The sequence below is a fragment of the Triticum urartu genome, chromosome 3A (assembly GCF_056163025.1).
Source record: "Triticum urartu cultivar PI428250 chromosome 3A, HENAU_Tu73, whole genome shotgun sequence".
Lineage (NCBI taxonomy): Eukaryota > Viridiplantae > Streptophyta > Magnoliopsida > Poales > Poaceae > Triticum > Triticum urartu.
Window position 1 is genome coordinate 343,911,424 of NC_141875.1, and position 24,360 is coordinate 343,935,783.

Genomic DNA, 24,360 nt, shown 5'->3' on the forward strand with positions numbered 1-24,360 from the left:
GTTATGTTTACTTGACCCCTCCCCCGGAGTCTTCCCACCTCTGCTTTTCCCCCAAATCCCCACTCTCTCTTCTCCCCCCTCGTCGCTGCCAGAGCACGTGCCCTTGCCGCGCCCTGCCTCGAGCACCATCGGAGCACTGCCCTCGCCCTCGCCAGACTTTCTGCCTCCTCCTCGACCTTGCCAGAGCCCTGCCCTCGCCGCGCCCCTGCCTTGAGTGCCGCCAGAGCACTGCCATCGCCCTCGCCCTCACCGCAGTCTCTACCTCCTCCTCGACCTCGCAGGAGCCCTGCCCTCGCCCATGCTGGAGTCATCGCCACCCTCGTCCGCGCCTCGCCTCGGTGCCGCCGTCTCCCCCGACCACATCTCTCTCTACCCTCTGTAAGCCCTCTCCCCTCCCCTCTTCTCTGCTCTCTGCTTTCTCTCTCTGTTTGTATGAACCCTATCTATTTAGTGCTAGTTAGTATGAATTACTATGAACCCTAGGCTGTTTTTTAATTACATAGTATGAATCATAGTTAAAAAACCTAGGACAAATTAGTGGCTATTTTTTGGTGGTAGTTAGTATGAACCCTAGGTTTCAAACTATTGCTATTTTTTGTTAAAGCAATTGTTGCTATTTAAAAAATAGAATTAGCACCTATAGTTAATTAGTTGGTATGAACACTAGTTAAAAATTAGAATTAGTATGGGTTAAATGAATTCTAGGTATTTTAGGTGCTTTAGTTGTAGTTAACAAAATTCTAGGTTTTTATTTTTTAGTTAAAGAAATTTTTGCTATTTAAATATAAAATAGAATTGATTAACCCTAGGTGAATTAGTATTTACCCTAGGACAGATTAGGTAGTATGAACCTAGTTAATTAGAAGGAAATTAACTAGGTCTTCAAATTAGGATAGAAATTTAGCTAGGTTTCAAATTAGGACAGAAATTTAGGTAGGATGGATTTAGTTTCAAATATTGTGAATAAAAAGGACTTCTTGCATTTTCTTCAAGTTCTATATTTTCTTGCTGTTATATGCAAATTTCAAGTGGACATCTGATATGTGGACATGTGATTTCGACATGTGATATTTGGAAAGTCATGGTTATGTGGAGGGTAATTGATCTAAGTGGCCTATGTTCCGCTGGAATGTAGATTCGTTTCCGTTTCGGTGAATTTCTGGCGTTCGATATGTGTTTTTAGCAAAGGTCATGCCAAAATTTCCCGTGAATTCTGGCATGAGTTGTGCTAGAAAGTAGGCATATTGAGTGCCGGGATTTGCTGTGATGGGAATGAAACCGACATTCCGTCAAACCATAGTCCTTTTAATGTCATTTCTCATTTTATTATAGTTTTAGAATTAAACAAGGAGACTTACACTACAAAAAAAGACACATCCGTGACATTTTGGGCCGAACAATTTTTTTTCTATCATGCTTATGACAATTCTATGACCATAATTGTGACAAAACCCGGTATCATCATAGATGTGGTGGGGTCCTACTTCTATGACAAAAAATCATGACAGAAAATGGGATTTTCATCCTGGACGGGCCGAAGATGCACCTGCATGACATTCTTTGGGCCGTCCATGACGGAAAAAACCGTGGTAGAAGCGAGGGCGAGGAAAATATCAGGGGAGTTCCCGGTTACGGTGGGTGCTCGGAGGGCCGAGCGATGCGCGTTTCTCTCGTACGTACGCGCGCGTGTGCAAGGCGTTGGGCTCTAACTGAACCCGAGTGATTGCACTGCAGGCTACACGTTACTGAACCCGAGCGATCGATCAATCCCTTGCTGTTAACTGAACCTGAGTGATTCCTTCGCTACTGCTACTAACTGAAGCCGATCGATGCTGCCTCTGGATGAACAGTGAGCGTTGTTGGGGGGGGTGGACGAACAGTTCTGGGGGGTTGGATGAACAGGACCCCGCGGTAGTAGAGGCCATTCTCGCTGGATGAATAGGACCACGATCGAGCCGATTGGGGGTGGATGAACAGGACCCCGTGGAGGGCTTGATGAACAGGACGCCGTGGAGGGATGGTTGAACAGTAGCCGGTGGAGCGCTGGATGAACAGTAGCCCGTTGAGGGGTGGTTGAACAGGACCCTGTGGAGAGGGCTGGTTGAAGAGTAGATGGTGGAGGAGCGCGCAGTGGAGGTTGGATGAACAGCAGCCCGTGGATGAACAGTCGCAGGTGGAGGCTGGAGGAGGTCGACGGTGGATGAATAGTAGCCTGTGGAGGCAGTCGATGGTGGAGATGAACAATATCCCATGGAATCCCGTTTTGCTGTACGCCACACCCCTCCTGATGAACAGGACCCCCGTTTCGACCGTAGCGCTCCAACACAAGTCCGTTTCCCCCGTTTTGCGTTACGCCACACCCGTCCCGATCAACAGGACCCCGTTTCGATCGTAGGAGGTTTGTTTCCTCCGTTTTACAGTATGCCAGACCCCTCCTGATGACAGGATCCCATTTTGACCGTGGCCGGTCGAACACAAGGTCGTTTCCTCCGTTCTATGGTACGCCAGGCCTCGTTTCCATCAGTTGTTCTGTCCAAGCCGGTTGGCTCCCAATCAACATGATGTATTCCGACCTAGTCGGTTGCCTCCCAATCAACAGGATGATGTTTCTCCATTCCGACCCAGCCGGTTCGCTGCCGGATGAACATGACACCATTGCTGCCGTCCATTGCCTCTTCATGTACACAAGCCCTGGCCGTCCGTGTATATATGCGCGAGTAGGCGTCCGAGACCCCGCCCGTATGTATGTACATGGTCGTATTTACTTTCTTGCACCTTGGCCTCTGTACGTACGTGTACATGCTATATGTGCGCCTCTACTACGACACGTGCCCTTCCTTACATGGCCACGGTTCATCGCTGCAGCTTGTAAACAGACCGATCGTATATATGTACAGGTTCGCCACCAGAATGACAATGCTATGTATGCTTCGACCAGGTGCCTCCCGACTGTCAGGCACTTCCTTGCGTGCGAAGATGTAGCTAGTGGGTCCCAGCAGTCAGCGGGGTGAATCATTTTTTTGCCCGTAATATGGACGCACTTCCTTGCATGCGAAGATGTAGCTGGTGGGTCCCAACAATCATGGGGGAAACGTTTTTTCGAGAAATACGGTGGCCCGTCCGGTGGGTCCCTGCTGTCAGGTGGAGGAATAATTATTTTGCGTGTAATAAGGAGGCACTTCCTTGCTGCGGCCATGGACCCAACTGTCAACCGCTCCACATACAGTACTCTTCCAATGGAAGTCATTCATTGACCACATTGACCATGCCGCGCCGAGAGCACCAAGGCGGTGGAGGACGGCGAGGCCTAGGAAGGGGACGACGCAGAGCAGTGGATGCCCACGCGGAGAGGAGTACGAGGGTTCACTAGTTCAGCTGCGGTGTGAGGCTACCGTCGCCGCAGGGCCTGGCCAGCGGTGGGAGTAGTAGGGGCGATGAGGCCTCCGCGGCAGCACCGCCGGCCACGGGAGGCAGGAGCAGGCGGCACGACCGGAGCTGCTTTGGGCCGCTAGAGCAAGAAGACCAGAGGTTGAAGAAGCACTAGGGCTATTGGATGGACATCGTACGGTCACTGGAGCTAGAATCGTTCATATTGACTAAGTTGACAAAGCCCTCCGTCCCCGTCAACTTAGTAGGCCCACATCTCAGCCTCCCACTATGTTGGGTCCCAGCTAGCAGGGGGAGTATTCATTTTTTTATGCATAATAAGGAGGCACTTTCTTGCGTGCGAAGATATAGCTGGTGGTTCCGACCAGTCAGCATGGGGAACATTTTTTTCACGAAATACAGAGGCCCTTCTGGTGGGTCCCAGATGTCAGGTGGAGGAATCATTATTTTTCACGTAATAAGGAGGCATTTCCTTGTGTGCGGCCGTGGATCCAACGGTCAGCCTCTCCACGTGAAGTCCACATCCGATGGATGTTGTTCGTTGACCATGTTGACCATGGCGCACCGAGAGCACCAACATGGTGGACGAAGGCGAGGCCTTGGAAGGGGACGACACAGAGCCGGGGAAGACGCGGCGGTGAATGCCCACGCAGAGAGGATTACGAGGGTTCACTGGTTCGATTGCGGTGTGAGCCTACGTCGCCGCAGGGCCTGGCTAGCAGTGGGAGTAGTAGGGGGCGGTGAGGCCTCAATGGGAGCACAGCCGGCCACTGGAGGCAGGAGCAAGCGGTCTCGTCGGCGCTGGTTTGGGCGGCTGGTGCAAGAAGAGCATCGATTGAAGAAACAATAGGGCCGTTCGATTCAAACCCAATGGTCACTGCTGCTAGAATCGTTTGTTGACTAAGTTGACAAAGCCCTACATACGCGTCAACTTAGTAGGCCCATAGGTCAGTCTGCGAACCGGTGCGCCCCAGATGCCAGTGGGAGGAATCATTTTTTCGCGTAATAAGGACGCAGTTGATAGCGTGCAGCCAGGCCAGCGAACGGAGTAGGGTGGGCCGGTGAAGCCCGCGCGACATGACAGCGGGCCAAAAGAGGAGGGAGCAGGTAGTCCCGCCGGTGCTGGTTTAGGAGGCTAGATCAAGAAGATCAGAGATTGAAGAAGCACGTCGGCTGTTGGATGGACACCCAAGAGTCACTGCTACTACAATTGTGTGTTGACTGACAAAACCTTGCGTAAACAAGTTAGGCTCGAAATTTGTGGCGTGTACAACCCATTTGCTATTATTTTTATAATGTTTAGTCATTTTCTAATTCATATGGAATTTATTGCGGCCCATTTTCCATTTTTATAATTGCTGCCCATTTTCTGGTCAGTACCAGGGTTTAAAAATTGAACTAAAAATGTGCGAAATTTTAAAAATTTGCAATTTTTTGCCGAGGAACAAAATATTCTTAATCCAAAAATTATTAGCCATACTAAAGCAAATTTAAAATAAATTAGTACTATGTCATGTTAAAATCCAATGAAATATCAAATATCAGTGAAGAACAAAAACAAAAAAAGAAACTAATTTTCCCATTTACTTTTAACAAATACTGACCAAACTCTTTGGCCAGGCCGGAATGCATCCCTCCTCATCTTGAAAGATTTGTATCACAGTAAGTAAGAGAAAACAAATAAATCTAGCTTGGGTATTCTACAAAAAGAAATAGTGGCCTACCTATTTTCCCAAAGAAAAAACTGCTGGGCTGGTCATGTTGTTAGACGGGCCACAGAGACCGCACAACCCAGTTTATAGCCTGCTCCTCTGAACAAATCCTCAAAAAAAATTGTGCAATTCTGTTGTTAATTGACTATACGTTAAAAATGATGTGGGACCCAGATATCAGCAGGGTGCATTAGAGTAAAAAACGAGGGGGGCATCTGAGTAGTAAAAGAGGCGCTTTGCTTGTGTTCGGGAGTGGACCTGGTGGGTCTGTACTGTCATACTCACATCTATAGTCCTCTCCCGATTCACTATGTTGACAGGGCCGGACGGCGGCGCCGCAGCGCGGGCACTAAGGCGGAGGATAAAGTGATGTCGCCAATGTGCTGGACTGTGTTGGACATTCAAAAAATAAAAATGGACCAGAACTATTTACGACATTGACTACGATTTGCATGGGTCCGCTGGTTGCAGGAAGAAAATAGTGGGAGGAAGAAGACTGGTCGCTATCTTTGCCCAAGAATTGTATCGACTGAATGTAACGACACTATCATAGGAAATAATATCCTCCTGTTAAATCATGAATTTAAAGAACTGGTGCATGAGCATTTAGCTTTATTTATTTACTTATTTATGTTTAGGGGACCATGAGCATGTACCTGGGCCGGATTCATGTGAGAGCCTCCCTTCCATTTAATTATGGGCTCCTCTATTGGGCCTTCATTAGTGGGCTGCATGTTATCAACAAGTCGAAAATGTGTTCCTACGAAAAATAGTATGCGCTACGTACGATACGGGGCACTAAAGGATCGGATCGCGCAATGACTTCCAAAACATTGTGTTTGTCATTCTAACAACACATTTATTCAACCAACAGACGAAATATGCTACTGATTGTACATTGAAAACAGCAGCAGCATCAACCAGGGCTGGGGGTGCAACAGAAGTAGTAAGCAGGCCAGAAGACTAAAGACGCAGCTCTCTCTTCCAAACCAAACATCAGCCATCATTACAAAAGGGCTACCAAAAAGAACAAGTGCATGCATCAAACTAAATAAAGATCCTACTACACCAAGTGTACGCATCTAACTAACTGGCTCAGTTAGACGTTACTATTTATTAAGCTATGGAGATTGGCTGACGGCTTGAACCAGATGGGTGCCTGACGGGGGAAACTCCAGCCAGCAGGTCAAAGTCTGATACTTGCGACCCTCTCTGCTACTTTGGGCTGCAGAGTGTAGTGGCACATATCAGGGTATGGTGCATGCAGAGACACATGGTACATTGTGTACACACAGTTTTTCCTGATGAACGAAACCGCACTGTCATCATGATCCTTGTCGTCGATTATCTCCTGGTTAATCGGATAATTTAGTCCGAGAAACAGAGAGCGTGTAACAAGGCTACTTATCTACCTCCAGTCAAAAATTCCTGAAGGCCCAGAGATCTGGGATCCTGCTCAAACACCCTGCAGTGACTGTGATTGTATAAGCAAGCCATCATGATATCATATGAAAGTAACATACTACTATAACAATCATTTGTAGCGATGACTAAAGTACGCTAGCAATACGTCCAGCCATAGAAGGAGTCGACAGCGTAAATGAAGCCCTTGTGTTCAATGGGATCAGAGAATCATGGAGGATGTATGATCCTGCGATGGATGTGCAGATTTATCCGCTTGCCGCAGTGACCTGTCAGATAGGCAAGACCGCGGTTGAAGAACACAATTAGCCTGAAGTCTTTATAATTCGCAGATCTTGTGGGCACTTGGCATATTACAACCTTGAGAAAATCAAACTTGGTATCATGTTGGCTACTGTACGATTGCGGGTATTCTGGGCCATGGTGCCAAAGCAGTGCAGTGTTAATCGAAGGAAGCGGGATCAATCGCCGGGTGTAGACCTCCACGAGCATCCAGCTGCCGCCGCCGTCGACGAGCACAATCCAAGACGTGTTCATGCCGACCCAGTACATACCGTTAATTAGTTGAGGGTGATGGTGATCGGATCACAGTCAAGACGGTTGCTGCTCGCCACCCTATGATCGTTATGCTGCGTGATACGCCGTTTCTGAAGATCATGTGGCATCAGCAAGCAAGGAGCTGGCTTAAAAAGCTCTGGCCCGAGGGCTTTGAGTAAACAGTACAGCCCCGACGAGCACGCAACGAGCGGCATGGTACTGAGATTGTCCACATGCGAAACAATGTACTTGATTACCTCTGTGGGGAGTGAATTCCAGCCACTCTTTCGGCGGACGCTGCTCGGTTCTGCAATTGTTAATGCTTGGGTTTCGGGAGAGGGGGCGCCTTAGCAGGGATGGAAGATTGGACGATTATGTGCGGACAAGGATGCATAAGCGAATATGCGCTGCGGGAAGTGGACATGTGATGATGACTATAGCACGCCGCTTGACTTACGAGACACGTACCAGCAGTGTAGGGTCATATTGATGCCACACAACTTGCTTGAGTGATCACAATACTGGTACTCCCTACAGTACCTACTACTATGCCCTAACTATCTTGACTAGAGTAGTAGTGGAGTAGGACTCTGCTCTACCACTAGTACCGGAGGATTAGTATATTCTAATCTAAAATAGTAACAAACTTCAATGCCTGAGTGTGGAACGACTACGAACTGCCATCAGTGCTAAGTCCAATCCCCAGCAAATGTTCACTAGCAGACATGGCAGTTGCAAACGCCCGCGACGCAGTTATAGTACGTTTGTAAGGGTGGCGGTTTTGTCAAATACTATGGCTTAAAAACAGGCCACCGTCGGATGGAAATATGACGGTTACGTGGGATTCGCCATGATTGAGCTCATGGCGAACAATCGCCAGATATCATTACTAAAAAAGGTTAAAACACCCGGGGCTATAACTTGCATCGGCTGACCACTAACAATGATACTAACATAGTTGTAAAAGGGTCAAAGACCATGTCTACGTGGTGTTTGGAATTATATGCAAAAAAACTAGCAAGAGGCACATGCATTGCACGGAACATCAAGATGCATTTTTTTACAAAACACCTATTGTGATTGACCCATGTGTAAAAACTAATGATATCTCAAGAATTTTATCATAAACATGGTATCTCGACCATTTCATCGAAAAAATGATATCTCGAGAAATATGATAAATAAGGTGAGGATGAGTGGGGCGTGGTGGTGACTGGTGGTCGGATTGGGCAGAGCCATGGGGATGGACGGCGCCGGCAACGGCCACCATGCCAGATTGTTCTAGAGAATTCCTTTTTTAATTTCTCGGCAATGAGGTTGTGGGAGATAAGGATGAACGAGGCAATGCCTTATTTGTAAACGTGGAGAGAGGTGCTGGTCTCTTTTGTAAAATTGTCATAGTTTGCTTTCTATCCATCAGATATAGATCGGACGGTCTATACTATAAGATGGCAGGCACACCATCATCACCAACACGGGGTTTTTTTCTCTACTCCTATTCCTATATTACTTATACTTATACTCCTATAAAAGGTTTAGTTGGTGATGATGGTGTGTCTGCCATCCGCCATTTGTGACCATTAGATCTGCATCTAACGGCTGTGATGTAACTTGTGGCCTTTTGCAACAACTCCCACTTCTCTGCTCCAGTTTACACAAAACCCCTTAGTATCTTGAAACCAACCACATTCCTCCCTTACCACATCAAAACAGCCCAAAGAATATATTTGTAGTGAAACATAAGATATTTTTAGTGGTATGTATATCAAAACTAAACTGTTTTCTTTCAAATTTGTGAATATGTGTTATTCTACTTTGGATCCATTGCAACGGACGGGCTCATTGCTATAAAGGTTTATCTCCTGCATCGTCCGCAACAAACACCTGGTGTACCAGTCTGGGCCGGATGCTTGCAGCGCGATGGTCTGAGTTCGAATCATGTCTTAAACTGTAGCTTTTTATATATTTTTAATATATACCTCTTTCGCTACTGTACTAGGAGTGAAACCCATAGAGTACTAAGAATACACGATGAAGGATGGATTTGTTTCTTTCTAACTTTTTGTACGAATATGTAGCAAGCCTGCAAGTAATGTACACTGTACTGACAGTGAAACCCACATAGTACTTAGAATACAAGATTAAGGATACAATTAAGTTTTTATAGAGGGAGAATCATACACGCAATTAACTCAAATGGATTGGATGTAACTCTATTATTCTCCAATGGAAACCGGCAATTTTCCTCCAGCGGGTCGGAGTAGGTTTCTCGGTTTGAATGTGGGTTTGATGGAGGCGAGGAGGCGTGTTCAGCCAGGCATGCAGCGGGTGGCGCAGTACTATTCGATTTGACAGCTACTAGTATATTATAAAAAAGAAAGAAGAGTAGTAGAGATAGAGTTAAGAGTAGAGATAGAGACTAGGAAGGAGCACCATCTACTGCTTCATGTGCTACTCCTGCGCTCCATTCGGCCGCCACAACCTCCCCTACAGCCACATCCTCCTGCGCTCCATTCGGCGGGCGATGTTGAAATTTGCGGAGTGCACTCTTGCGACTGCTAGCAGCGACGACTTCACCGAAGATGACTTCTTCCCTGACCTCGGCAACCTCTTCCTCAATGACATGGGCGACAACCTCAATGCCAACGGTGCTGATCCTGTTGCACCGTATGTGTTTCTGTCCTTCCTGTTCGAAATCGTGGTAGAATTCATGTTTCTAGTCTATGTCCTAGATTCTATCTGTTCATCTACTATTCTAGTCCACATGATTAGTTTAATCTCTGTTATAGCCTTCATGATTTATTTTGTGCTTATTGAGACTAAATCTCGTAGTAACTTGCTCATATATTCAACTGGTGCACTGTCCCCTACAGCCACTCCCGTTTCATGGACGGGCTGGTCGATGCCTCCAAGGAGCCCTTCGTCTACTACTATGAGTGCCTGATGCTATTTTGGGGCTCGCCGGCGGACCTCATGCATCACCTCACGCAGTCGTCCGTTTATCACTACTGGCCCGCGGCGAAGAACATCAACTACGAAATGTGCTACCCGTTCACCGTGCTGGAGTTGCTGGAGGATCACCGCCGCCTGCTAGCCTTGGAGGAGGACTGCGGCGTCTTCCTCTTGATTGTGGGCACCCGCGAGGCCCTCGCAGGCCGCTGCCCCGTCTCTGTAGTGTGCGTCAGGGGCGACGCCGCTGACGCTGACACGAGGCTGATGTACGGGTGCGTGCTCACTGTTACTACCCCTCAAAGTTACGTGGGCGGCGACACTGGCTACAGGAAGCTGACTAGGACTATGCCAAGCTGGGAGCTTCCCGCTGATGTGGACATGGAAGACGCATGGTATGATTCCCCCCCCCAACATGGTGCACGGGGACTCCATTGAGGTTCACCTAGACATATGCATTACCAAGTTAAATGTTGATCCTTAGTCTTCGCTTAATGTAATCCACTGTCTAAGCATGTGGAGACTTCCATGCATGATCTTGCTCTATTGGAGTATCACGCATGAATAAAAGTGTATCCATTTATGGTTTAGTCTAGAATCTTCCATGTATAAAATTTTTACTACAGTACTGGTGAAAGACTTATGATGAATAACTCCCTCCGTCTTTTTTTCATTTCATCTCTCTGCATTTACTTTCTCCGGTTCATCTCACACACTCGATCCCTAGCTACTACTCCTAGTATCCCTAGCTACCACTCCTAGGGCCAGTTCATTTGGCGGCTTAAAAAATAAGACGTCTCTACCCCAGCTTTTCCCATAAGACTAGTCACAGTGGAGAGTAACATTAAGGAGCCTCACTCATTTATTTGGGCTTCTAAACTACTACGAGTACCTTCGTCCTGGTTCATTCGTCACCATTGTAATTTGTGCTAAATTTTGAACAAAGATTTAGCTGATAAAATGTTAGTGCATGTGACATATGCACGTACTTACAAAATGCGTACGGATACACAAGGTTTCCAAACTTTTCCTTTTACATACTTAATTAAGGATGCTAATAATTGCCGAACGTTCGGGATTTATCATTTGCGTCCCAAAACTAATGAGATCACCTTACGAAAACAAATTATATTCCTAATAAAAGCCACGGTTCTCGCAGGAGCGTTTGCGGCGCGCCATGAGTGCCCTGGTGCACGGCCGTTTCCTAGTGCGCCGACACAACGACTCTTCCTCAACCTCGCAACTCGCGAGGTGTTGATTAGTGGTTTGCCGGTGGGCGAGCACGATCTCACCGGTGTGGTGACCCGGCGCCAACAGGTACTCCTCCTTGCTGGAAGCATGCACCCGGTCCACGTACCGCCAAGTGTAGATGAGGCGCTTCGGCACGACTGCACTCAGGGCTTTGGCACGGGCGTCCTCCGCCACCCTCACGGCCCTCGCATGAACCTTCTGCCAAAGAGCCAATTGCTTGACTCTCTCGGACGCGACATAGGCCTTCCAGGCAGCTTGCCCCACGGCGCACTTCTCTTCCTCGACCTTCTTCTCCGTCTCTATTTTGGCGCGCTCTTCCGGAGGAAAAGCGTCCCATAAGGCGACATCCATTTCTTTCAAAGCTCCTCAAGCTTAGGGAGCTCAGCGCGCGGCGCGGCATTCTCCTTGTAGCGGGGAGCCGACGCGTCCTCGGACGCATGTGCTGGCGAGATTAGGAACGCTGACGCGTCCACCTTGACGCGTCGCGGCGAGGAGCGGAATGCCGACGCGTCCTCCTCGACTAGTGGCGACGAGGAACGGAATGGCAACGCGTCCTCCTCGATTAGTGGCGGCGAGGAATGGAACGGCGACGCGTGACCGTCCGCCCGATGCAGCGAGGGGCGCCTAGGGCTTGGGAGGGGGGATGCCATGGTGGTCGACGTGGGAGGGAGGGGGAGGAGATAGTGATGAACATGAGCGTTCTTCTGAATACCGTGGGAGGTGATACGTCTCCAACGTATCTATAATTTTTTATTGTTCCATGCTATTATATTATCTGTTTTGGATGTTTATGTGCCTTATTATACACTTTTATATTATTTTCGGGACTAACCCATTAACCGAAAGCCCAGTGCAAATTGCTTTTTTTTTCCTATTTCAATGTTTCGCAGAAAAGGAATATCAAACGGAATCCAAACGGAATGGAACCTTCACGAGGATCTTTTTTTGGAACAAACGCAATCCAGGAGACTTGGAGTGGACATCAAGGATGTAGTGAGGTGGCCACGAGGTAGGGCGGCGCGGCCCCACCCTCATGAGCCCCTCGCAGCTCCACTGACCTACTACTTTCGCTTATATATACTCTTATACCCTGAAAACATCCAGGGGAGCCACGAAACCACTTTGGCACCGCGGCAACCTTCTATACCCGTGAGATCCCATTTTGGGACCTTTTCCAGTGATCTGCCGGAGGGGTATTCAATAACGGAAGGCTTCTACATCAACACCTAGCCTCTCCGATGATGTGTGATTAGTTTACCATAGACCTTCGGGTCCATAGTTATTAGCTAGATGGCTTCGTCTCTCTCTTTGGATGTCAATACAAAGTTCTCCTTGATGTTCCTGGAGATCTATTCGACATAATTCTTTTTGCGGTGTGTTTGCCGAGATCCGATGAATTGTGGGTTTATGATTAAGATTATCTATGAACAATATTTGATTCTTCTCTCAATTCTTATGTGCATGATTTGATATCTTTTCAAGTCTCTTCGAATTATCAGTTTGGTTTGGCCTACTAGATTGATCTTTCCTGCAATGGGAGAAGTTCTTAGCTTTGGGTTCAATCTTGCGGTGCTCGATCCCAGGGTTTATATCATATTGCTTGTGTTTATCCCTCTACATTGTGTCATCTTGCCTAATGCGTTACTCTGTTCTTTTTAACTTAATACTCTAGATGCATGGTGGATAGCGGTCGACATGTGGAGTAATAGTAGTAGATGCAAAATTGTTTCGGTCTATTTGACACGGACGTGATGCATATGTTCATGATCATGCCTAGATATCATCATAACTATGCACTTTTCTATCAATTGATCGGTAGTAATTTGTTCACCCACCGTAATATATGATATCTTGAGAGAAGCCACTAGTGAAACCTATGGCCCCTGAGTCTACTTTACATCATATAAGTTTACGATCTACAATTCTAGTTTACTATTTATTTTGCAATCTTTACTTTTCAATCTATACAACAAAAATACCAAAAATATTTATCTTATTATCTCTATAAGACCTCACTTTTGTAAGTGACCGTGAAGGTATTGACAACACCTTTATGGACGAAATATGCCCTAGAGGCAATAATAAAGTTGTTATTTATATTTCCTTATATCATGATAAATGTTTATTATTCATGCTAGAATTGTATTAACCGGAAACTTAATACATGTGTGAATACATAGACAAACAGAGTGTCACTAGTATGCCTCTACTTGACTAGCTCGTGGAATCATTGATGGTTATGTTTCCTAACCATAGACATGAGTTGTCATTTGATTATCGGGATCACATCATTCGAGAATGATGTGATTGACTTGACCCATCCGTTAGCTTAGCACGATGATCATTTAGTTTGTTGCTATTGCTTTCTCCATAACTTATACATGTTCCTATGACTATGAGATCATGCAACTCCTGAATACCGGAGGAACACTTAGTGTTCTATCAAATGTCACAACGTAACTGGGTGACTATAATGATGCTCTACAGGTGTCTCCGATGGTGATTTTTGAGTTGGCATAGATCGATATTAGGATTTGTCACTCCGAGTATCAGAGAGGTATCTCTGGGCCCTCTCGGTAATGCACATCACTATAAAGCCTTGCAAGCAATGTGACTAATGAGTTAGTTACGGGAAGATGCATTATGTAATGATTAAAGAGACTTGACGGTAATGAGATTGCACTAGGTATTGTGATACCGACGATCGAATCTCGGGCAAGTAACATACCGATGACAAAGGGAACAACGTATATCTTTATGAGGTTTGACCAATAAAGATCTTCGTATAATATGTGGGAGCCAATATGAACATCCAGGTTCCGCAAGTAACATACCGATGACAAAGGGAACAACGTATATTGTTATGCGGTTTGACGGATAAAGATCTTCATATAATATGTGGGAGCCAATATGAACATCCAGGTTCCGCTATTGGTTATTGACCGGAGACGTGTCTCGGTCATGTCTACATAGTTCTCAAACCCGTAGGGTCCACACGCTTATCATTCAGTGACGATCGGTATTATGAGTTTATGTGTTTTGATGTACCGAAGGTAGTTCGAAGTCCCGGATTTAATCACGGACATGACGAGGAGTCTTGAAATTGTCGAGACATAAAGATTGATATATTGGACGACTATATTCGGACACCGGAAGTGTTCCGGGTGATTTCGGAGAAAACTGGACTGCTAGAGGGTTACCGGAACCCCCCCCCCCCCCGGGGGGGGGGGAATGTTGGGCCTTCATGGGCCATAGGGAAGAGGGGAGGTAGCCCACAAGGGGTAGCCGCACCCCCTCCCTATAGAGAGTCCGAATTGGACTAGGAAGGGGGCGCCCCCCTTTCCTTCTCCTCTTCCTCTCCCTTCCTTCCTTCCCCTTCTCCTCCTAGTAGGACTTGGAAAGGAGGAGTCCTACTGCTACTAGAAGGAGGATTCCTCCTCCCTTGGCGCGCCACTAGGTACGGTCGGCCTCCCCCCTTGCTCCATTATATACGGGGGCAGGGGCACCCTAGAACACACAAGTTGATTGTTTCCAGCCGTGTGCAGTGCCCCCTCCACCATAATCCACCTTGGTCAAATCGTAGAGGTGCTTAGGCGAAGCCTTGTTCCGGTAGCATCATCATCACCGTCATCACGCCGTCGTGCTGACGAAGCTCTCCCTCGACACTCTGCTGGATCGTTAGTTCGTGGGACGTCACCGAGCTGAACGTGTGCAGATCACAGAGGTGCCGTACTTTCGGTACTAGGATCGGTCGATCGTGAAGACGTACGACTACATCAACCGCGTTGTCGTAACGCTTCCGCTTACGATCTACAAGGGTACATAGACAACACTCTCCCCTCTCGTTGCTATGCATCATCATGATCTTGCGTGTGCGTAGGATTTTTTTGAAATTACTGTGTTCCCCAACAGTGGCATCCGAGCCAGGTCTATGCGTAGATGTTATATGCATGAGTAGAACACAAAGGAGTTGTTGGCATGGGTATATACATATTTCTTGCCGTCACTAGTTGATTCTTGATTCAACGGTATTGTTGGATGAAGCGGCCCAGACCGACATTATGCATACGCTTACGCGAGACTGGTTCTACCGACGTGCTTCACACACTTGTGGTTGGTGAGTATCAGTTTCTCCAACTTTAGTTGAATCGGATTCAATGAACAGGGTTCTTTCTGAAGATCAAAACGCAATCACTATACCGCGTTGTGGTTTTTGATGTGTAGGTAAGAACGGTTCTTGCTCAGCCTGTAGCAGCCACCTAAAACTCGCAACAACAAAGTAGAGGGCGTCTAACTTGTTTTTGCAGAGCATGTTGTGCTGTGATATGGTCAAGACATGATGCTAAATTTTATTGTATGAGATGATCATGTTTTGTAACGGAGTTATCGGCAACTGGCTGGAGCCATATGGTTGTCGCTTTATTGTATGAAATGAAATCGCCATGTAATTGCTTTACTTTATCCCTAAGCGGTAGCGATAGTCGTAGAAGCAATAGTTGGCGAGATGACAACGATGCTTTGATGGAGATCAAGGTGTCAAGCCGGTGACGATGGTGATCATGACGGTTCTTTGGAGATGGAGATCAAAGGCACAAGATGATGATGGCCATATCATATCACTTATATTGATTGCATGTGATGTTTATCCTTTATGCATCTTATTTTGCTTAGTTCGGTGGTAGCATTATAAGATGATCTCTCACTAAATTTCAAGGTATAAGTGTTCTCCCTAAGTATGCATCGTTGCTACAGTTCGTCGTGCCGAGACACCACATGATGATCGGGTGTGATAAGCTCTACGTTCACATACAACGGGTGCAAGCCAGTTTTGCACATGCAGAATACTCAGGTTAAACTTGACGAGCCTAGCATATGCAGATATGGCCTCGGAACACTGAGACCGAAAGGTCGAGCGTGAATCATATAGTAGATATGATGAACATAGTGATGTTCACCATTGAAAACTACTTCATCTCATTTGATGATCGGACATGGTTTAGTTGATATGGATCACGTGATCACTTAGATGATTAGGGAGATATCTATCTAACTGGGAGTTCTTAAGTAATTTGATTAATTGAAGTTTAGTTTATCATGATATTAGTACCTGATAGTATTTTGCATGTCTACGTTGTTGTAGATAGATCGCCCGTGCTGTTGTTCCGTTGAATTTTAATGTGTTCCTAGAGAAATCTAAGTTGGAAGGTGATGCTAGCAACTACATTGACTGGGTCTGTAAATTGAGGATTATCCTCATTGCTGCACAGAAGAATTATGTCCTGGAAGCACCGCTAGGTGACAAACCCGCTGTAGGAGCAAAGCCAGATGTTGTGAACACCTGGCAGAGCAAAGATGACGACTACTTGATAGTTCAGTGTGCCATGCGTTACGGCTTAGAACCGGGACTCCAACGATGTTTTGAACGTCATGGATCATATGAGATGTTCCAGGAGTTGAAGTTAATATTTCAAGCAAATGCCCAGATTGAGAGATATGAAGTCTCCAATAAGTTCTACAGCTACAAAATGGAGGAGAATAGTTTTTTCAGTTAACATATACTCAGAATGTCTGGGTACCACAACCACTTAACTCAGCTGGGAGTTACTCTTCCTGATGATAGTGTCATTGACAGAGTTCTTCAATCACTTCCACCAAGCTACAAGAGCTTCGTGATGAACTATAATATGCAAGGGATGGATAAGACGATTTCTGAGCTCTTCGCAATGCTAAAGGCTGTGGAGGTAGAAATCAAGAAGGAGCATCAAGTGTTGATGGTCAACAAGACCACCAGTTTCAAGAAAAAGGGTAAAGGGAAGAAGGGGAATTTCAAGAAGAACAGCAAGTGAGTTGCTGCTCAAGTGAAGAAACCCAAGTCTGGACCTAAACCTGAGACTGAGTGCTTCTACTGCAAAGGGACTAGTCACTGGAAGAGGAACTACCCCAAGTATTTGGCAGAGAACAAGGATGGCAAAGTGAAAGGTATATTTGATATACATGTTATTGATGTGTACCTTACTAATGCTCGCAGTAGTGCCTGGGTATTTGATAGTTGTTCAGTTGCTAACATTTTCAACTCAAAACAGTGGCTACATATTAAGCGAAGATTGGCTAAAGACGAGGCAACGATGCACGTGGGAAATGGTTCCAAAGTCGATGTGATCGCCGTCGGTACTCTACCTCTACATCTACCTTCGGGATTAGTTTTAGACCTAAATAATTGTTAGTTGGTGCCAGCGTTGAGCATGAACATTATATCTAGATCTTGTTTGATGCGAGACGGTTATTCATTTAAATGAGAGAATAATGGTTGTTCTATTTATATGAGTAGTATCTTTTATGGTCATGCACCCTTGATGAGTGGTCTATTTTTACTAAATCTTGATAGTAGTGATACACATGTTCATAGTATTGAAGCCAAAAGATGCAGAGTTAATAATGATAGTGCAACTTATTTGTGGCACTGTCGTTTAGGTCATATTGGTGTAAAGCGCATGAAGAAACTCCATTCTGATGGACTTCTAGAATCACATGATTATGAATAACTTGGTACTTATGAACCATGCCTCATGGGCAAGATGACTAAAACTCCGTTCTCCGGAACAATGGAGCGAGCAACAAAGTTATTGGAAATCATACATACTGATGTATGTGGTCCAATGAACATTGAAGCTCGCGGCGGATATCGTTATTTTCTCACCTTCACAGATGATTTGAGCAGATATGGGTATACCTACTTAATGAAACATAAGTCTGAAACATTTGAAAAGTTTAAAGAATTTTAGAGTGAAGTGAAAAATCATCGTAACAAGAAAATCAAGATTCTGCAATCTGATCGTGGAGGTGAATATTTGAGTTGTGAGTTTCGACTTCATTTGAAACAATGCGGAATAGTTTCGCAACTCACGCCACCTGGAACACTACAACATAATGGTGTGCCCGAACATTGTAACCGCACTTTATTAGATAGGGTGCGATATGATGTCTCTCACTGATTTACCGCCATCGTTTTGGGGTTATGCTTTAGAGACGGCTGCATTCACATTAAATAGGGCACCATCTAAATCCGTTGAGACGACACCTTATGAAATGTGGTTTGGCAAGAAACCCAAGTTGTCGTTTCTTAAAGTTTGGGGCTGCAATGCTTATGTGAAAAAGCTTCAACCTGATAAGCTCGAACCCAAATTGGAGAAATGTGTCTTCATAGGATACCCGAAGGAGACTGTTGGGTACACCTTCTATCACAGATCCGAAAAGCAAGATATTCGTTGCTAAAAATGGATCCTTTCTAGAGAAGGAGTTTCTCTTGAAAGAAGTGAGTGGGAGGAAAGTAGACCTTGATGAGGTAATTGTACCTTCTCCCTTATTGGAAAGTAGTTCATCACTGAAATCAGTTCCAGTGATTCCTACACCACTAAGTGAGGAAGCTAATGATGATGATCATGATACTTCGGATCAAGTTATTACTGAACCTCATAGGTCAACTAGAGTAAGATCCACACCAGAGTGGTACGGTAATCCTATTCTAGAAGTCATGTTACTTGACCATGACGAACCTACGAACTATGAGGAAGCGATGATGAGCCCAGATTCCGCAAAATGGCTTGAGGCCATGAAATATGAGATGGGATCCATGTATGAGAACAAAGTGTGGACTTTGGTTGACTTGCCCGATGATCGGCAGGCCATAGAGAATAAATGGATCTTCAAGAAGAAGACTGACACTGACAGTAATATTACTGTCTACAAAGCTCGACTTGTTGCAAAAGGTTTTCGACAAGTTCAAGGAGTTGACCACGATGAGACCTTCTCACCCGTAGCGATGCTTAAGTCCGTCCAAATCATGTTAGTAATTGCCGCATTTTATGATTATGAAATTTGGCAAATGGACGTCAAAACTGCAATCCTTAATGGATATCTTAAAGAAGAGTTGTATATGATGCAACCAGAAGGTTTTGTCGATCCAAAAGGTGCTAACAAACTGTGCAAGCTCCAGCGATCCATTTATGGACTGGTGTAAGCCTCTCGGAGTTGGAATATACGATTTGATAGTGTGATCAAAGCATATGGTTATATACAGAATTTTGGAGAAGCCTGTATTTACAAGAAAGTGAGTGGGAGCTCTGTAGCATTTCTGATATTATATGTAGATGACATATTGTTGATCGAAAATGATACTGAATTTCTGAATAGCATAAAAGGATACTTGAATAAGAATTTTTCAATGAAAGACCTCGGTGAAGCTGCTTATATATTGGGCATCAAGATCTACAGACATAGATCAAGACTCTTAATTGGACTTTCACAAAGCACATACCTTGATAAAGTTTTGAAGAAGTTCAAAATGGATCAAGCAAAGAAAGGGTTCTTGCCTGTGTTACAAGGTGTGAAGTTTAGTCAGACTCAATTCTCAACCACTGCAGAAGATAGAGAGAAAATGAAAGGTGTTCCCTATGCTTCAGCCATAGGCTCTATCATGTATGCAATGTTGTCTACCAGACCTGATGTGTGCCTTGCTATCAGTTTAGCCGGGAGGTACCACAGTAATCCAGGAGAGGATCACTGGACAGCGGTCAAGAACATCCTGAAATACCTGAAAAGGACTTAGGATATGTTTCTCGTATATGGAGGTGACAAAGAGCTTGTCGTAAATGGTTACGTCGATGCAAGCATTGACACTGATCCGGGTGACTCTAAGTCACAAACCGGATACATGTTTTTATGAAATGGTGGAGCTGTCAGTTGGTGCACTTCCAAGCAAAGCGTCGTGGAAGGATCCACATGTGAAGCGGAGTACATAGCTGCTTCAGAAGCAGCGAATGAAGGAGTTCATATCTAATCTAGGTGTCATACCTAGTGCATCGGGTCCAATGAAAATCTTTTGTGACAATACTAGTGTAATTGACTTGGCAAAGGAATCCAGATTTCACAAGAGAACCAAGCACATCAAGAGACACTTCAGTTCCATCCGCGATCAAGTCAAGGAGGGAGACATAGAGATTTGCAAGATACATATGGATCTGAATCTTGCAGACCCATTGACTAAGCCTCTCTCACGAGCAAAACGTGACCAGCATCAAGACTCCACGGGTGTTAGAATCATTACAATGTAATCTGGATTGTTGACTCTAGTGCAAGTGGGAGACTGAAGGAAATATGCCCTCGAGGCAATAATAAAGTTGTTATTTATATTTCCTTATATCATGATAAATGTTTATTATTCATGCTATAATTGTATTAACCAGAAACTTAATACATGTGTGAATACATAGACAAACAGAGTGTCACTAGTATGCCTCTACATGACTAGCTTGTTGAATCAATCATTGTTATGTTTCCTAACCATAGACATGAGTTGTCATTTGATTAACAGGATCACATCATTAGAGAATGATGTGATTGACTTGACCCATCCGTTAGCTTAGCACGATGATCGTTTAGTTTGTTGCTATTTCTTTCTCCATAACTTATACATGTTCCTATGACTATGAGATCATGCAACTCCCGAATACCGGAGGAACACTTAGTGTGCTATCAAACATGACAACATAACTGGGTGACTATGAAGAAGCTCTACAGGTGTCTCCGATGGTGTTTTTGGAGTTTCATAGATGGAGATTAGGATTTGTCACTCAGAGTATCGGAGAGGTATCTCTGGGCCCTCTCGGTAATACACATCACTATAAAGACTTACAAGCAATATGACCAGTGAGTTAGTTACCATATGATTCATTACAAAACGAGTAAAGAGACTTGCCGGTGACGATATTTAACTAGGTATTGAGATACCGACGATCAAATCTCGGGCAAGTAACATACCAATGACAAAGGGAACAACGTATATTGTTATGCAGTTTGACCGATAAAGATCTTCGTACAATATGTGGGAGCCAACATGAACATCTAGGTTCCGCTATTGGTTATTGATCGGAGACGTGTCTTGGTCATGTCTACATAGTTCTCGAACCCATAGGGTCCGCACGCTTAACGTTTGGTGACGATCGGTTTTATGAGTTTATGTGTTTTGATGTATCGAAGGTAGTTCGGAGTCCCGGATTTGATCACGGACATGACGGGGAGTCTCAAAATGGTTGAGACATAAAGATTGATATATTGGACGGCTATATTTGCACACCGGAAGTGTTGTGGGTGATTTCGGAGAAAACCGAAGTGCCGGAGGGTTACCAGACCCCCCCCCCCCCTCCCGGGGGGGGGGGAAGTTGGGCCTTCATGGGGCATAGGGAAGAGGGGAGGCATCCCACAAGGGGCAGCCGCGCCCCCTCCCTATAGGGAGTTCGAATTGAACTAGGGGGGCGCCCCCCTTTGCTTCTCCTCTTCCTCTCCCTTCCTTCATTCCCCTTCTCCTCCTAGTAGGACTAGGAAAGGAGGAATCCTACGCCTACTAGGAGGAGGATTCCTCCTCCCTTGGCGCGCCACTAGGGCCGGCCGGCCTCCTCCCTTGATCCTTTATATACGGGGGCAAGGGGCACCCTAGAACACACAAGTTGATTGTTTCCAGCCGTGTGCGGTGCCCCCCTCTACCATAATCCACCTCGGTCATATCATAGCGGTGCTTAGGCGAAGCCCTGTTCCGGTAGCATCATCCTCACTATCATCACACTGTCGTGCTGATGAAGCTCTCCCTCAACACTCTGCTGGATCGTGAGTTCGTGGGACGTCACCGAGCCGAACGTGTGCAGATTGCGGAGGTGACGTACTTTCGGTACTAGGATCGGTTGATCATGAAGACGTACGACTACATCAACCGTGTTGTCATAACGCTTCTGCTTACGGTCAACCATGGAGACGTATCAACCATGCATGCATCAACGATAGGATAATTTATCGGAAGGAGCACGCGGAAAAAACCAGCTGTCCGGTGTGCAATGCTTCTTGATACTAGAAGGCCGGGAAGAAATCTCCCCATAAAGTTGTATGGTACTTACTGATCACTCCTCGTCTGCAACGTTATGTTCTAGATCCCAAGGAAGCAAAGCTCATGCGTTGGCATGCGGAGAGGAAAAAGCCTGACGATGGATATGATCCGAAGATGAGACACCTCGTGGATGGAAGCCAGTGGAGAGCGTTCAACGGTGAATATCGGTATTTCGCATCTGATGCAAGGAACATCATGCTCGGCGTGTGTACCAATGGCATGAATCCATTTGGCAACCAGAACACCAACCATAGCACATGGCCCATGTTTGTATGGATGTACAACATCCCCCCTAATTGTGCATGAAGTCGAAGTACATACACATGAGAATGCTGATTCAAGGGCCGAAACAACTGGGAAATAATATTAATCTGTATTTGGGGCTACTTCAAGGGGAGTTAGACACATTACGGAAAACACTGGCCAAGACATCGCATGCCAGCAAAGGCGAGTATTTCTACATGAGAGTCGCGTTGATCACGATGGTGCACGACTATCTTGGTTACGAATATGTCGCAGGATAGGTGTGCCATGGATTTTGCGGATGCACGTGGTGCATGGATGACATGACGTGTCAGCAGCTAACATCAATGAAAGATGGTAGGTCTAGGAAAATTGTGTACATGCGGCATCGAAGATGGCTCGAGAAGGATGACCCATGGAGAAACCGTGGAGATCTGTTCAATGGTGAGGCTGAGCATCGAGGACCTCCACATAAGCGGAGCCGCCCCAAAATCGATCAGCTGTTGAAAAACTGGAAACAGTGCCCCACGTCGGGAAAGACATTGAAAAAGGCACTGGAGCCGCTGCTAAAGGTATGGAAGACGAGGTCTGTTTTCTCAGACTTCGAGTACTGGCACAAACTCGACACGCCTCATTGCCTTGATCAAATGCATATCTGTAAGAAGGTCCTTGAGAGCTTGCTTGTGACACTGATGAACATACTGGAAAAGACCAAGGATGGACCGAAGGCAAGAAAAGACTTGGAAGATTTGAAAATCGGGGCAGATCTGCACATGTCGCCTCGTAAAAAGTCAGAGGAGACACAGACGGAGGCATGGGAGAAGAAGGGAAAAAAATTAAAGGAAGAGGATTATTGCCCCCCTTCTTGCTTCACCTTAAGTCCGGCTGAGATCGATCAATTATTCAAGTGCCTTACCAGAATTAAAGTTAGATTCAATTATTGTGGGAAGATAAGTAGATTTCTAGACACGAAGAAGAAAAGGTTCAGTGGGATGAAGTCCCATGACTGTCATGTGATGATGACACAGATACTACATGTTGCCCTTAGAGGGATAATGGACAAGCACGTCCGTGACATGCTTATTTGTCTATGCAACTTTTTCTACGTCATCTCTCAAAACTCAATCAGTGTGAAGCAGTCTCCGAAGGCTATAGGAAGAGATCATTGTGATACTGAATGAGCTTGAGATGTACTTCCCGCCCACGTTCTTTGATGTCACGGTGCATCTATGTGTCCATATTGTGGATGACATAATCGACCTGGGCCGTCTTTCCTACACAACATGATGCTGTTCGAGAGGATGAATGGGATCATCAAAGGATTCGTTCGTAACATGTCCCGTCCGGATGGAATCATCGTCCAGGGCTATCTGACACAAGAGTGCATCTCTTTCTGCGAGAATTTTGTATATGGTGGAGACCGGCCGCCTGGTGTTGGTTTTCCCGTTAAGAAGCACATTGGGAGGCTCAAAGGAGAAGGTCAGTCCAACGGTCGCAGGGAACTGCATGTGGCCTACTTAGATCGATGCAACGACTTTGATAGAGCAAACTTAGTAGTGATACAACACCTAAACCAGGTAGATCCTTTTGTGACACTGCACCAAGAAACCATCGCAAAGAAGTATCGTGACCTGGGAGTTAGCAGGACGGACGCCGAAGTTACTAGAGAGCATTCCACTTTCCTGCATTGGTTCAAAGAGCATATTCTTGCTAATCCCTCGGAAGAGGGCTCTAAGGACGGATTTCTCATATACACCATAGCACATGGCCCCTCACCCAACCTGGTGACCTATCAGGCATACGATATCAACGGATTCATGTTATACACGGAGGCTAAAGATGTGAACATTGATATTCAGAACTCAGGGGTGACGATGGGATGCATGACCGACAGCGACAATGGCGCAACTGAGAGATCTTATGGAA